Genomic DNA, 15,359 nt, shown 5'->3' with positions numbered 1-15,359 from the left:
ACGTTCACCATAGCACGGGCCCCACAGTGATTTTGGCGGAAAAACACTACGGTGCCTGTGGCAGCCCTGTGGTTCCTGTGCCGTGTTCAGCCCCGATCCCAGACAAGCAATGATGAGTCCAGGCCCAGTGATTTCAGCCCTTTCAGCTATTGACCCACAAGCTTTATTTCACTGCCAGCACTCTTCTCCATCTTCAAAGGTCAGCATCTTGGCTTTGGCTCCAGCTCCGCAAGACTTGAGCTCCTACCCGAGTGTTTCTAAGCCCAGCCCAGCATCAATATGCCAGCCCCACAGCGATTTCCACTGGATCCCTAGAGGTGCCATCACAGACATAGGTGATCTCCTAGCATCAGTGGGGCTTTCTGGCGCAAGGCTGCAGCCCCCTTTTGCGCTCCACACAACCTATTTTACGTTCACCATAGCACGGGCCCCACAGTGATTTTGGCGGAAAAACACTACGGTGCCTGTGGCAGCCCTGTGGTTCCTGTGCCGTGTTCAGCCCCGATCCCAGACAAGCAATGATGAGTCCAGGCCCAGTGATTTCAGCCCTTTCAGCTGCTGACCCACAAGCTTTATTTCACTGCCAGCGCTCTTCTCCAGCTTCAAAGGGCAGCATCTTGGCTTTGGCTCCAGCTCTGCAAGACTTGAGCTCCTCCCCGAGGGTTTCTAAGCCCAGCCCAGCATCAATATGCCAGCCCCCCATGCTTTTACCTCCAGCCCAACAATCTTGTGACACTGTGACAGACAGTGCCTCTTTTCACCTCAAGGCCAAGAGCCCCATTCTGAGCATTATAAGTTCTTTTCCGTTTCCATTTAGAGCCCCAGCCCCACAGTCCAACTTCCAGCCCCACAGCGATTTCCGCTCGATCCCTACAGGTGCCATCACAGACCTAGGTGATCTCCTAGCATCAGCAGGGCTTTCTGGCGCAAGGCTGCAGCCCCCTTTTGCGCTCCACACAACCTATTTTACGTTCACCATAGCACAGGCCACACAGTGATTTTGGCGGAAAAACACTACGGTGCCTGTGGCAGCCCTGTGGTTCCTGTGCCGTGTTCATCCCCGATCCCAGACAAGCAATGATGAGTCCAGGCCCAGTGATTTCAGCTCTTTCAGCTGCTGACCCACAAGCTTTATTTCACTGCCAGCGCTCTTCTCCAGCTTCAAAGGGCATCATCTTGTCTGTGGCTCCAGCTCTGCAAGACTTGAGCTCCAGCCCAAGGGTTTCTAAGCCCAGCCCAGCATCAATATGCCAGCCCCCCATGCTTTTACCTCCAGCCCAACAATCTTGTGACACTGTGACAGACTGTGCCTCTTTTCGCCTCAAGGCCAAGAGCCCCATTCTGAGCATTATAAGTTCTTTTCCGTTTCCATTTAGAGCCCCAGCCCCACAGCGATTTCCACTGGATCCCTAGAGGTGCCATCACAGACCTAGGTGATCTCCTAGCATCAGCAGGGCTTTCTGGCGCAAGGCTGCAGCCCCCTTTTGCGCTCCACACAACCTATTTTACGTTCACCATAGCACGGGCCCCACAGTGATTTTGGCGGAAAAACACTACGGTGCCTGTGGCAGCCCTGTGGTTCCTGTGCCGTGTTCAGCCCCGATCCCAGACAAGCAATGATGAGTCCAGGCCCAGTGATTTCAGCCCTTTCAGCTATTGACCCACAAGCTTTATTTCACTGCCAGCACTCTTCTCCATCTTCAAAGGTCAGCATCTTGGCTTTGGCTCCAGCTCCGCAAGACTTGAGCTCCTACCCGAGTGTTTCTAAGCCCAGCCCAGCATCAATATGCCAGCCCCACAGCGATTTCCACTGGATCCCTAGAGGTGCCATCACAGACCTAGGTGATCTCCTAGCATCAGTGGGGCTTTCTGGCGCAAGGCTGCAGCCCCCTTTTGCGCTCCACACAACCTATTTTACGTTCACCATAGCACGGGCCACACAGTGATTTTGGCGGAAAAACACTACGGTGCCTGTGGCAGCCCTGTGGTTCCTGTGCCGTGTTCAGCCCCGATCCCAGACAAGCAATGATGAGTCCAGGCCCAGTGATTTCAGCCCTTTCAGCTGCTGACCCACAAGCTTTATTTCACTGCCAGCGCTCTTCTCCAGCTTCAAAGGGCAACATCTTGGCTTTGGCTCCAGCTCTGCAAGACTTGAGCTCCTACCCGAGGGTTTCTAAGCCCAGCCCAGCATCAATATGCCAGCCCCCCATGCTTTTACCTCCAGCCCAACAATCTTGTGACACTGTGACAGACTGTGCCTCTTTTCGCCTCAAGGCCAAGAGCCCCATTCTGAGCATTATAAGTTCTTTTCCGTTTCCATTTAGAGCCCCAGCCCCACAGTCCAATTTCCAGCCCCACAGCGATTTCCACTGGATCCCTAGAGGTGCCATCACAGACCTAGGTGATCTCCTAGCATCAGCAGGGCTTTCTGGCGCAAGGCTGCAGCCCCCTTTTGCGCTCCACACAACCTATTTTACGTTCACCATAGCACAGGCCACACAGTGATTTTGGCAGAAAAACACTACGGTGCCTCTGGCAGCCCTGTGGTTCCTGTGCCGTGTTCATCCCCGATCCCAGACAAGCAATGATGAGTCCAGGCCCAGTGATTTCAGCCCTTTCAGCTGCTGACCCACAAGCTTTATTTCACTGCCAGCGCTCTTCTCCAGCTTCAAAGGGCAGCATCTTGGCTTTGGCTCCAGCTCTGCAAGACTTGAGCTCCTACCCGAGGGTTTCTAAGCCCAGCCCAGCATCAATATGCCAGCCCCACAGCGATTTCCACTGGATCCCTAGAGGTGCCATCACAGACCTAGGTGATCTCCTAGCATCAGCAGGGCTTTCTGGCGCAAGGCTGCAGCCCCCTTTTGCGCTCCACACAACATATTTTACGTTCACCATAGCTCGGGCCACACAGTGATTTTGGCGGAAAAACACTACGGTGCCTGTGGCAGCCCTGTGGTTCCTGTGCCGTGTTCAGCCCCGATCCCAGACAAGCAATGATGAGTCCAGGCCCAGTGATTTCAGCTCTTTCAGCTGCTGACCCACAAGCTTTATTTCACTGCCAGCGCTCTTCTTCATCTTCAAAGGGCATCATCTGTCTGTGGCTCCAGCTCTGCAAGACTTGAGCTCCTCCCCGAGGGTTTCTAAGCCCAGCCCAGCATCAATATGCCAGCCCCCCATGCTTTTACCTCCAGCCCAACAATCTTGTGACACTGTGACAGACTGTGCCTCTTTTCGCCTCAAGGCCAAGAGCCCCATTCTGAGCATTATAAGTTCTTTTCCGTTTCCATTTAGAGCCCCAGCCCCACAATCCAATTTCCAGCCCCACAGCGATTTCCACTGGATCCCTAGAGGTGCCATCACAGACCTAGGTGATCTCCTAGCATCAGCAGGGCTTTCTGGCGCAAGGCTGCAGCCCCCTTTTGCGCTCCACACAACCTATTTTACGTTCACCATAGCACAGGCCACACAGTGATTTTGGCGGAAAAACACTACGGTGCCTGTGGCAGCCCTGTGGTTCCTGTGCCGTGTTCAGCCCCGATCCCAGACAAGCAATGATGAGTCCAGGCCCAGTGATTTCAGCCCTTTCAGCTGCTGACCCACAAGCTTTATTTCACTGCCAGCGCTCTTCTCCAGCTTCAAAGGGCAGCATCTTGGCTTTTTCTCCAGCTCTGCAAAGCTTGAGCCCCCGCCCAAGGGTCTCAAAGCCCACCCCAGAATCAATAAGCCAGCCCCCCATGCTTTCAGCTCCAGATCATCAATCCCCAACCACGGTGCCAGCCCCTGCATATGTTCACCTCGATGGCCACAGCCCCATCTACAGGTCTAGTATCTTTTCCATTTTCATTCCAAGTCCCAGGCCCTCAGTGTTTTCTGCTCCATCCCAGGAGGTGCCATCCCTGGCCCAGGCAATATCCTGGCATCGACGGGGCTTTCAGGCGCAAGGTGTCAGCCCCCTTTTCCTCTCCACACAACCTATTCTAATTTCAGTCACAATACCCAGCCCCTTCATCCGTGACACGGGCCTACAGTTCTTTTGGCGCAAGAACACTACGGTTTCTGTGCCAGCCCTACGGTTCCTGTGCCATCTTCAATCCCGGTCCCAGACACGCCATGATTTTATCTCTTGCCCCGCAATCCCTGGCAGCTTCACAGATTCTGCCTCTTTTCACACAATTCAAAGAGCCCCATTCTCTGTCTCATAGTTTCTTTTCCATTTTCATTTAAAGTCGCAGCCCCGCCATCCCCTTCCCAGCCCCACAGTGATTTCCACTAGATCTCTGCGGCGCAGTAGGGCAGTAGGTAGTATCCTGCCATCGACGGGGTATTTAGGCGCAAGGCTGTAGCCCCCTTTTCTGTTCTGTATAACCCGTTCTACCTTCAGTCACAACATCCAACACCAGCATGGGTATGAGAGGCCTACAGAGAGTTTAGCACCTAAATCCTACCATCTCCATGTTAGCCCTACAGCTCCCATCCCATGTGCAATCTCAATCCCAACCCCACAGTTCCCCTTTCCCAGCCCCAGTGATTTCAGCTGTTGACCCACAAGCTTTATTTCACCACCAGCTCTCTCCTTCCATCTCTAGCTGCCCCAGACAAATCTGCTCCGGGTTGAGACAACTGGGTTTTGGATTTGGGTGCAGTTGTGAGGTTTTACCTTCAGGTCCAGAAACACTATTCTCACCCCATTCTGGCAGACGTTATTGTATTTCCAGCTTTATCGTTTTGTATCCTAATCTATGATTACTCTCCAGATGTATAGTGAGTATCCCTTTGAGCAGTGATTGATGCTGCAGCACTGCAGTCCCCACCCCGGCCCCAGTGATTTTAGCTCCAGTCCCACAAGCTTTATTTCACTTCCAGTTCTTCTGTCCCAATTCTTCCTCAACATCTCTCCAGCAGTGCCACATAATGCTACTTGTGCTCCTCAGGGCAGGATCTTTGTTTTAGCTCTAGCTCTTTGTGGTTTGAGCTCAGATCACAGCCCTTACAGCAATTTCAGCTCTGACCATGGAGTTCACCTCCCAGCTCCACATTCCCTATCCCAGCCCCACAAGGGTTTTACCCCAAACCCTACCATATTTCTGTCTCCTCCAGCTCTGCTGCCTCAGCTCCAGCTCCTCCGCTTTCTACTGCCTGCAGCTAAAAGCTGCTTCTGCTTCTCACCTGGGGCTGTTGATAAGGTCACAAATCAGTTCCTGCCATCATTTCAATGTCTCTAGAAGCTGTCCCACCCACCCACCCATCCACCCTAATGGGATCCCAAGTTTGGGGACGCTTGAGGCTTGAAGCCCAACATCTACCTTCCCCCTCACCCTAGGCCTCAGCCCAGCACCTGCACTAAGACCCCCTGACCTCCCCCCAGGCAGCTCCAGGGGCTGGGAACAGCCCCTGGGCTCCTGCTCCCCCATCCCAAACGGCACCCTTGGGCTGGTTCTTGGGCCCTCGAGGCCTCTGAGCCCCCACACACTCAGCCTCTACTTGGTACCAAGGGGAACCCCCAGGCACGTCCTGCAGGCCCTGCGCTGCCGCTCCATGCCCTTCTCCCGGTGGCATTTATCCAGCCCCAGCATTCCCACTGCTCCACGCTGTTTAGGGCCTGGCTCATGCCAAAGTCCTTATTCCACACCCTGGGGCTTTATGTCCCCACTGATCTCACAACTGGTGTTTCAGCCCCAATCCCACAACTCTTACGGAATTAACATCAGGTATCTAGTAAAGAAAACACATCAAACAAACAAAAAAAAAAAAAAAACCCAAAAAAACGAGCAAAATAATAAAACAACGCAATAAAGAAAGAAATCATTGTTATTACAAGCAAAAACAAAATAAAGTAATTAAAACGCAAAAGGCCAGTTTTATTCCCGGTATTCGGAACGTTACTTTAAATCCAAAAACGGCGAAATGTCTAGTTGCCGCCCAGCAGTAACAGCAGCCGGGCCCCGCCTGCACCACTCCAGCCCCCGGCTACCCGAACCGCGCAGGGTGCGGCGGGGAGAACTGGACAGCGCCAGCCCTCAGATACTGCCGCAGGCGTCCCATCCGTGCTCACCGGCGCTCCCCGGAGCAGCTGCCGCGGAGGTGCCGTCCTGGCGCAGCGCCGCTCCTCGAATCGCGCAGGCGCACCTCTCGTCGCTCCCACCTTCTCCGCCGAACTGACGCCGGTGCCGCCCCAACGCACGTTATTTATCCCCCAGGGCCGGGCCAGCCAGCCAATCACAACCCGAGGCAGCGCCGGCCCCACCAATCCCAGCCCGCCCCTTCCCTCCGCACTCGGCTCCGAGACCCCCCGCGGTCCCCTCAAGCCGGGCTCGCGCCGCCGCCATTGCTGGGGTCGGCTCCGCCCGCTCCCAGCCCTCTGCCCGCTTCCCTGGGAGAAATCCCGGCAAGGACCTCGACTGAAAGCTCCCGCCCGCCCTTCCCGGCCCCAACAGCGCCAGCCGAGGCTGCGGCAGCGGGGACACAGCTCCGCCGGCTCCGAAAGCGGCGGTGGCGGGAGCAGCGCCTGAGGCGTACGGGGGAGTGGGACCAGGTAGAGGGGCCGGGCCGCGACTTGGCAGGGTGAGATTTGCGGGACCGCGCCCGGATTGAAAGGGCAGCTCTGATTGGACAGGGCGGAGAAAGGCTGGCCGTGATTGGCAGGCTTGGGAGCCGTGAGGGTGCGGCCCGTGGGAGCGTGGGGCGGAGCCCGGGCCGCTCGGAGGGCCCGCGGGCGCATTGTGTCCCGCTGGCGAGATCCCCGTCCCCTTCTCCGACCCTCTCTCGTGCCTGGTCTTTCGCCAGCTCCCGGCGAAAAGACCCCCGCAGAGCCCCTGTCGGAGCGCCCCATTCGGGGCAGGGGGCGGGGGGGGGGGGGGGGGGGGGGGGGGGCGTGTAGTCCGGGAGTGGTTCCGGGTCGCAAAGGCAGACTCTGCGACAGCAGGGCGGACCAGGGAGCGGCGGCGACGTGGTCAGGACGGGGCTCGGCAGCGGGGAGTGGGGACGGCGTGCAGAGCCCGCTGCGGGCTCTGGGCGCCTCTTCTCCCGCAGTGCTTCCGCTTCTGCGGGGACTTGGCCTGCCCCGACTGGCCGAGATCAGCACCCTGGCCAAAGTTAAGTGCTCGCGTCCCCCTGCCCGCCCTCCGTCTGCTGCGGGCCCGCTGCTCACCCTCGTTTTCCTCCACAGTCGTCCGATATTATCGATGATAAAACAGTATTGGCTTTCACATTCATAGATTAGCTTTTTGCATCACAAATATTTTGATATGGTACAACTTATACTTACTTTAATTTCTTTGTATAGTGTAATATGCCAGTTTATGTATGCGCTGTATATTTCATATGACTAGTAGTGTGATAAATATATCGTAGGCTTTAGCAAAATGTTAAAATAGAAACTAAAATACTTCTATGTAACTAACTCAGAGAATGGTGTAAAGCATTTATTCTGTTTCTTATATCTGCAGACTGGCCCTACCAACTGGTGTCAGTGACAAAAAGAGCTTAAGCATCCAGGAAGGATTTATCGACTCTTACCGGCGTTATCAGGGAGTGTGAAGCAACAGGATAAAACTACAAGAAAGAAATAAAATATGTAGACCTAATTTACAGAATGTTCTGCAGACTAGTCAGAGGTTAAAACCAAACAAGAGAGTTCCTGGAACAACAAAAACTCAAAGGAATGTTTGAATAACGTATAAGCTAATGAATATGCATGTAACCCCCAGCAATGTAACCATAAGTAGTGAACCTGATTTTAAACTACCTCTGTGCTCTTTGGCTGTGTGCCAAAAGCACCCCAGTGCTGGATTATTTTGTCCTTTTATCGTTTATTAAACTTTTAAAAATTTTAAAGAGTGAACTCTGTTTATCACATCAGTGAAACTTAAGCTGATCTGCATCCAGGTGCTGCGGGACCTGCTGGGGGAGGCCATCGAGGTAAGTGTGGGGTTGCTGCAGTGGAGGCCAAGTATTTCAACACCACTATAGCATAATCAGTAACATTAATTAATTTTGTGTTCTTCATGCAAGCCTCAGCGTTAGGAATGCTACCGGCCTCTACTAGCATTAATAAGATGCATAATAAATGTTATTAGTATTAATATTTAGGTAAGAATTGTTATTGTTAACACTGGTAGTGAGTGTGTTAGCTGGTGTTTAATGAGAAGCTCTGCTCTCCCACAGTATGACAAGATCCTGAAGCTGACCTCAGGTGCAAAGTTAGGTGAGCGCTGCTGTCCTTACCACGATCCCCCGATGGAGCCAGGCTCCAGAGATGGGCAGCAGTGAGTCTGCGGATGCCTTCCCTAGGTGACAGAGCTCGCCCTCCCTCCCGTCTGCAGTCAGGGGCTGTGAAGGCAACCTTTGCTGTCCTCGGCTTCATCCTCTCCAGTGCAGCCAAGCACAGAACAGTGAGTCACTGTCAAGTGAGCTGCAGCAGCTGGGACTGCCCAAAGGCAGGGGAGAAGCTCAGGGTGGCACCATGAGCCAGACCTGGTGGGATGTTGCTGACAGTTTCCAGCCCTGCCTTCTTCACACCTAGATGGAGGGCAGGCTGCCTGCTGTGCTGTGCTCCATCACCTCCCTTCTGTGCCATCAATCCCTGGGGCTCCTCAGGTGCTTTGGTGAGGTTTGGCAGCTGCAGGTCCGGTGTGAGCAGAGGGATTCTTCTCATCTCTCATGAGCAGAGCATGCCAGCCAGTTGTGCTGTTTTACACGTGACTGACCCACAAAACTGCAGGAGACTGAAGACTTGTAACAGGTGCAGGACAGGTTCAGAAGGAACTTGGGAAAAAACCTCTCTCTTTCTCAGTCCAAAGGGACAGCAGAGCTCACATCTGCTCACAATAATCCTCTGGAGAGTGGAGCGATGTTGGTATGGAAAGATGACTGGGGGTAAAATCAGAGGAAACGAAGTTACATTTATATCCTAACAGGAGTTATAACGGGACAGAAATTTTAGGGTAAAATACAGGTGCTGTTCCCAGGATGGAACTGGGTTGGCATGCTCCATGATGATTCCCCATATTCCCCATACAACCATAAGCACCTGCTAAGGAGGGGTGGAGTGGAATGAAGACACCACGACCAGGCTCTGCCAAAATCCTTGGCAGAAACTTGATGGTACTATGAAGCTGATTAATTGCATAGCAGCTGTGAGAGAGGAGATGTCTTGCTGCCAAGCCAGCAACATGGCAAAATTGCTTTCCTCAGATGAACGTTGTTCATTATAGCCTAATTGTAATATTAATGCACACCTCCATCCCAAAGTTAACCACCTCCAAGTTATGACAACCTCTCACTGGGCATGAGCTCTATACATTTTTTTGACTGTATCTTTGAAAGTGAAGTGAGAGGATTCTATACCAATCAATAGCAAATAAATGCATGAGTAGAGTCACTCAAGCTTCACCTAAATATAAAGAAATACTATAAAAGTAAGCCAAGAAAAAGTTAGTGAAGGCTCCATCATAACTGCTGGGATCAGTCAATGGGCTGAATCTGTCTTCTCCCCCATACCAACGCCTGTTGGGTTAGAAATGCACTCTGCCTGCTGAATATTTTTCTTGGGGACTACATCTTGTCTGGATATTGCTTTGAATAAGCTTTTGCAGTCAAATACTCTCACTGACAGACACCATCACCAACAATCCCTGAACCTTAACCTGTCACAATTTTATATTTATAAAGAGTATAGTTCCATAAACTGTTCCATAAAATTCCAAAGTGTGACTCCTTCATGGATGCTAGCAGTTGCCAGCAGCAGGTAACATATTCAAATAGGAAGTCCTACTGAGGGGTCATAAAGTGGGAAGACCTGCTGAGGGGCTTCCCTTATGCTCTAGGCCTATTTCCATGAATGTCAGTCAGACTTCCCTCCGATCCAGCAGGACTGCTCAACGAAGGGTCCCTGTAACAGGATGCTGACAGACTGGTCAGGCACAAGGGTCTCAGCTTTCCTGGGGTACTGACAGCCGGGCAGCTTGTTCTTCCTGGAATTTCTTGAGCAGTGAAAGTGCTCCATAAGCGCTTCTCAAGCAATAGCCTCCTGTGAAGGACAGCGAGGAAAGAACTTCTCATAATGGTCCCAGTCACAAGTACAGGCAGTTTTCTTTGAGATACCTAAATACGCACAGAGAGGCACCCAGCCACACATACAGATATGAGAGTCCCTGTATCCTATTGCCAAAATATTTACACACAAAAGTAAAACAGCTCACTGACTTGCAAAACACTGGAGGGTATGTTCTCAGCTGCTCAGAGAGATGCAGTGGTTGCACGTGCTCCATATTACACAGCAGTGCCCATGGCTGGTTTCTCTCATGCTGAGGAAAGCTGATTCCTTAAATGACTCCTGAGTGCTTACTCCTCCACTCGTGGAACACCAGCTTTATTCTAAAAAATTTCCAAACACTGTTTTGGTTTCTTCCCAAGCTTTGGAGGTGGATGAAATAAACATAGCTGTTCAAACAAAGTAAGGCAATCTACCACTGTTCATCAACTTGAAAGCAGCCACTTTCAGTGGCAATAAAGCAACCGAGTGTGAGATTTGTACTCTGGAATCATCCCAAAGAATTGCCTTTGTTTTTAAAACAACAACTGATCTGTCACCTTCTTAGCATTCCCCATAACATCCAACTAGTTCAGGAGATGGTATGTACAGTCGTGCATACTCCCCCTTTATTACAGGGGTAGAGAACAAATTAAAGCCACAACAGAGTTGCACATGTACAAAAGAAGCTGCAGGGCCTCAAGAGTCTCAAGGAGACGTAACGGTCCTCAGTAACCAGGAGAAACAAATGACATGCTATCTGCTTTTCTTTTTAAAGTCAACTATTTGGGTGGGAGTGTCCAGCTAAGAGGTAGCACAGTCTCTTCAGAGGTATTCAGATGCATTCTATGCCCACAGTAGTATTTTTTGTGTTACTGACAGCATCCCCTCTCAGCCTTCATCTTTGCAACAAGATTAACGCATAAATTCATGCAAGACCCATTAGACAAATTTGACAGTACGTTACAGTTGAAATGCACAACCCCAAAGCACTAAACATTTTTTTCCTGCACAGTAGAGCTGAGCTAGTACAAATGACAGCCCAGCCAATAGACGGCCTTCCTTTGCTGCATTCAAAACAACATGACAACAGTCCAGTAAACATTTCTGCTTTTCAAACACGTTAATGATCTCCAGCTTCACATCTCGAGTATCTTCCATGCTAAGATTCCTAACAATGCACTCAAGGATGCTCTGTACCACAAGCAAGGTACAGACAAGTGCCAAATTGGAGGAATCATGGCATGAATTCTCTCAGGCATACTGGCATGCGAGAGGATATGGCAATTTCAGAAAGCCAAGATATAGCAGGAACAGGAAACCTCCCTTTTCTTTGCTTACTACAAAGGGGTAGTAAGCAGGGGTTTCTGGTATAGAAACCGCTGCACTGAGCTGTAACACAAAGCTGCTCATAGCAGGCAAAGGCAAGAGGCGCACACAGCACCAAGAAGCAGCACCTAGACTTCGGGGAACACAACTTTATCGAGCTCCAGAGCTAGGGGATGACGTTTGGGAACAATCCGTGCTGACTGGAAGCAATTCAGGCCCCAGAAGCAACAGGAGACTACGGATGCCTGGCGGCAGCAGCGCCACAGCTGTGCGATTTGCACTCTGGGCACTGTGGCCCCACAAGGGCAGGACAACCACGAGTCGGCGGCACCCAGGGAAGGTGTGAGGTCCCGGCTGCGGTCCGGGATGTTACAGCATGAGGCGGCGGCACCCAGGGAAGGTGTGAGGTCCCGGCTGCGGTCCGGGATGTTACAGCATGAGGCGGCGGCACCCAGGGAAGGTGTGAGGTCCCGGCTGCGGTCCGGGATGTTACAGCATGAGGCGGCGGCACCCAGGGAAGGTGTGAGGTCCCGGCTGCGGTCCGGGATGTTACAGCATGAGGCGGCGGCACCCAGGGAAGGTGTGAGGCCCCGGCTGCGGTCCGGGATGTTACAGCATGAGGCGGCGGGGCACTGCGCGTGCGCAGCCGCGGCCGCTCCCTGCACACCGCGGCTCTCCCGCATTGCGTCATCGGGCTCTGCGCGCGTGCAGCCTTTCGCCGGGGGGCTGCAGCACCGCCTGTCAGCCAGCAGGTGGAGACAGAGAGCTGCCCCAGACGCAGGGGGGAGCAGCGCCCCCCCCCTCGTGCGCATGCGCGGTAAGTCACTGTGCTGCGCGTGCGCGGCTCTCCGAGTCCTCGCTGGTCCCTTTGCTTTTCAGAGTCCTGCCGCCTGTGTGCACGCATTTTTGCTGGGTGTTTTTTGAGTAGTTTTATTACTGCTTTTTGATCGCGCATGCACGGCGCTGCAGGGTTCGTGTTCACGGGTGGGATCCTCTGTGCTGCACACGTGCAGCCTTATTTGCAGTGTTAACGAGCAGAAGAGCCCAGCCCGTGCTTAGGTTTGGAAAGAGCGCAGCAATGCACAAGATGGACGTTTCAAACAAGGCAGGTCAGTGCAGTGCAAACAACCTGGCAGGCGAGGGTGGCACAGAACAAAAGGCTACTGCACACACAGTAGCAGAAGTCAGAATTCCCAGTAATGTGGAAAAATATACTCTCCTTCTCACCCCCAGCACAGGAGCCCAGGATAGACAATTGGAGCACATCCAGCAGAGCACCAAGGAGCTCTACAAGAGCCACAGCCCTAAATACTCACGGTGGCATCCTGTCAACCTCACCGTTCTTAACTGGCCCCAGGATGGGATGAGGTGCTCAAGTCTGCAGCTTGTTCCCATTCACACGTGGATCTGTCATCACTGGCCTCATTAGGGAGATCTGGGCCCACCACTGAGGATCAGGTATGCCTATGAATCGCTAGAACCAGCAACAAGCCACAGTTATTCCTTAGGTCTTGAAAGCCTAGGAACAAACAGAGCGCGTGCATGTGCGGACATGCGTGTTTGCACAGACACCTGCACGGACACACGTGCGGTGTGCTAACGAAAATCCGCTTGCGTGGATAGGTGCGCCCACAGCACAGCTACACAGATGACAACTAATCTGGCTGCTGCCAGGCTCTACCCATCTAAAGCTGCGGGGCATCAGGGCTGCAAGGCAGCTCTCCTCGGAGAAGGCAGCTGGGTCTGGTGGCACCATTCTTCCCAAACGGTGCGTTTAGACCCTCTACTCTTCACCAATTCCACTGGGCATTCACCCATGTCACTCCTTCATTTGCAATGAAGCTCGACAAGGCTGTAGAACATCGAACACTCGTATCACTTCAACCGCATTTGTACGTGGAGCTCCTTACATCGCTCATCCTTCGTGGAATGGTGTTTGTTACAAAGACTGAGGAAAAATTTTTAAAAATATCCTTCAAGTTAGCAATTTATTAGGGTATCAGAACCCATGCTTGTGACCCTAAGTGCATTGAGTGCATCCAAAATACTGACTGCTTCAATGGATGGGCAACTCAGAAAGGATTGAACTTTTAACTTTTATTATAAACTTCAATTCACTTTTTCAGATATGAGTTAGAAACATTTTCACATATCAGGTGAATGTCCCAGAGCTGTATTTCAACTAATTACTGGGCTAATACTTGTAAGTGTTGACACTCAATGCCTAATGCCTAAAGTTACCAGAATGGGCATAGAAATATGCTACGTCCTTAGCATTCCATTTTCTTTCAAGTCTTGCAGATCACAAGCCAACTCATGTAATGCTAGCCAAGTTAACTCTACAAATCACGAGTTCATTTCAGCTGGTATGACACAGCTTTTCCTCTGCACAAGTTAGTTTTACATACTGCAACAATAAACTAAACTCATGGTATTTCAACATACTGCACTCTTTGCCGATACATTGTTACTGTGGTAATTGCAAAAACTAACACATATCTGCAGGAAATACAATTCCAATACACTTATAAGAATTTACTGTACCAACATTTATAGAAAGCATTTCAATCCAAAATGGTCAGAACAATCTTAAATATCTGGGTAAGAACGTATAAATGTTAGTACAGATATACCACAGACTACAGCTTTCTATGTTTTCAGGTGTAAGTTCTGGTAGATATCCATGTTTAAATGAAATGGACAATACCAGTAGAGATGCATACTTCTTCTGTCTTCAGTTATAAAGAAATTATAACACTAGAAAACACATTGATGACCAGTGCTTTGAACAGTGAAGGTGGGATCTAAAAAAAGTCTGATTAAACTAAACAACCTTAGGTCTTTATCAAGTTGCATATCTGCTAGGAATGTTGAAATGCTAGAGTTAACACCTACAATATTCCATAATGGAACAGCCACTTGATATTAAATATAATCTCAGATTCACAAACTGCCATAAAAAAGCCATCACCAAGTATTAAAAGACAACTGCAAGTTCTTATTGCTTTTTGGATTAAAAAATAATCTTCAAATAAGCCTAAACCCAAACAATCTCTATGGTATCTTGCTAATCCTCCTGTTCATTCATTAACAATGGAAGCATCAGTTATATGATGCAGCAAAAGAGGCATTTAAGAACACCCAAACAAAACCTGGTTAAGTACACGGGCGTCTTCACCATCCCCCTGAAACCCCCTATAACCACTTAGTGCCAGTACAGGAGCAAAACTCGGTAAGACAAAGCCAGAAGTCTGACTACAGTAAGAAGAAAACACAAAGGGAGATAGAGCTTCCTTAAATATTCAGAATCCAATGTCTTCCAAAACACAGCACAACATCCTCATCATTTAAAAAGGGAAGTTGCTTTCAATGTATCTAATCCTTACACATGCTGAGGAGTTCAAGTCCAGTGTACCGTGGAACTCAAGTCCACTGAGTTCCACTGTGCAGTAGTTGATTTTTAATTCAACAATTCCTCAAGAAGTACAGTAATATTCAATGTGGTTTTTACTAAGGAGAGGAAAAAAACAAATGCCTGTTGATGTTGTTCGTCCCAGTTCAGCATTTCTGCAGCAATTCCATTTGTTTCTTACAGTATGAAAGTTCTACCAGCATCAGTCTTCAGAATCATCTTCAGAAGCTGTTGGAACAACACAGTGTAATCAGAAACCTTGATAAAAATGTATGAAATTAAAGCACTTGAGGATGAGTAGAGGAAATAAAGGTGATTTTATTATATAAAATAGCAGACTGTTATACTCCCCAAACCTTGTGTAATCACGTAGTTTAATTCTTAAATGCATCTCATGTCAGAAAAATACAGTATTTTCAAATCAAAATTTAACAGAACATACAAAATGCAGTCTTCTTACTCTTCTTCCTCAAAATAAGAGGAAGAAAATTATGCCAGAGATTCAACTTCTATGTAGTGCTAATCCCAGAGTGGCTTATCCCAGCAGCAGTCAGAGGAGGATATACGCAATCCATGACAGCAGCACCC

General features: G+C 50.4%; 1 long non-coding RNA gene across 1 annotated transcript; it reads left to right on the top strand.

Annotated features, from left to right (window-relative positions):
• Positions 1 to 12,207: 12,207 nt before the first annotated feature.
• LOC132331982 (uncharacterized) lies at positions 12,208 to 15,102 on the top strand. The gene is made up of 3 exons (XR_009487722.1): positions 12,208 to 12,468; positions 12,598 to 12,817; positions 14,955 to 15,102. It is a non-coding gene; the product is annotated as an uncharacterized LOC132331982 (long non-coding RNA).
• The last annotated feature ends 257 nt before the right edge of the window (positions 15,103 to 15,359 follow it).

Source organism: Haemorhous mexicanus, chromosome 10 (genome assembly GCF_027477595.1).
Source record: "Haemorhous mexicanus isolate bHaeMex1 chromosome 10, bHaeMex1.pri, whole genome shotgun sequence".
Classification (NCBI taxonomy): Eukaryota; Metazoa; Chordata; class Aves; order Passeriformes; family Fringillidae; genus Haemorhous; species Haemorhous mexicanus.
The sequence above is the reverse complement of the archived record's forward strand: the minus strand, read 5'-3'. Positions and strand labels throughout refer to the sequence as shown.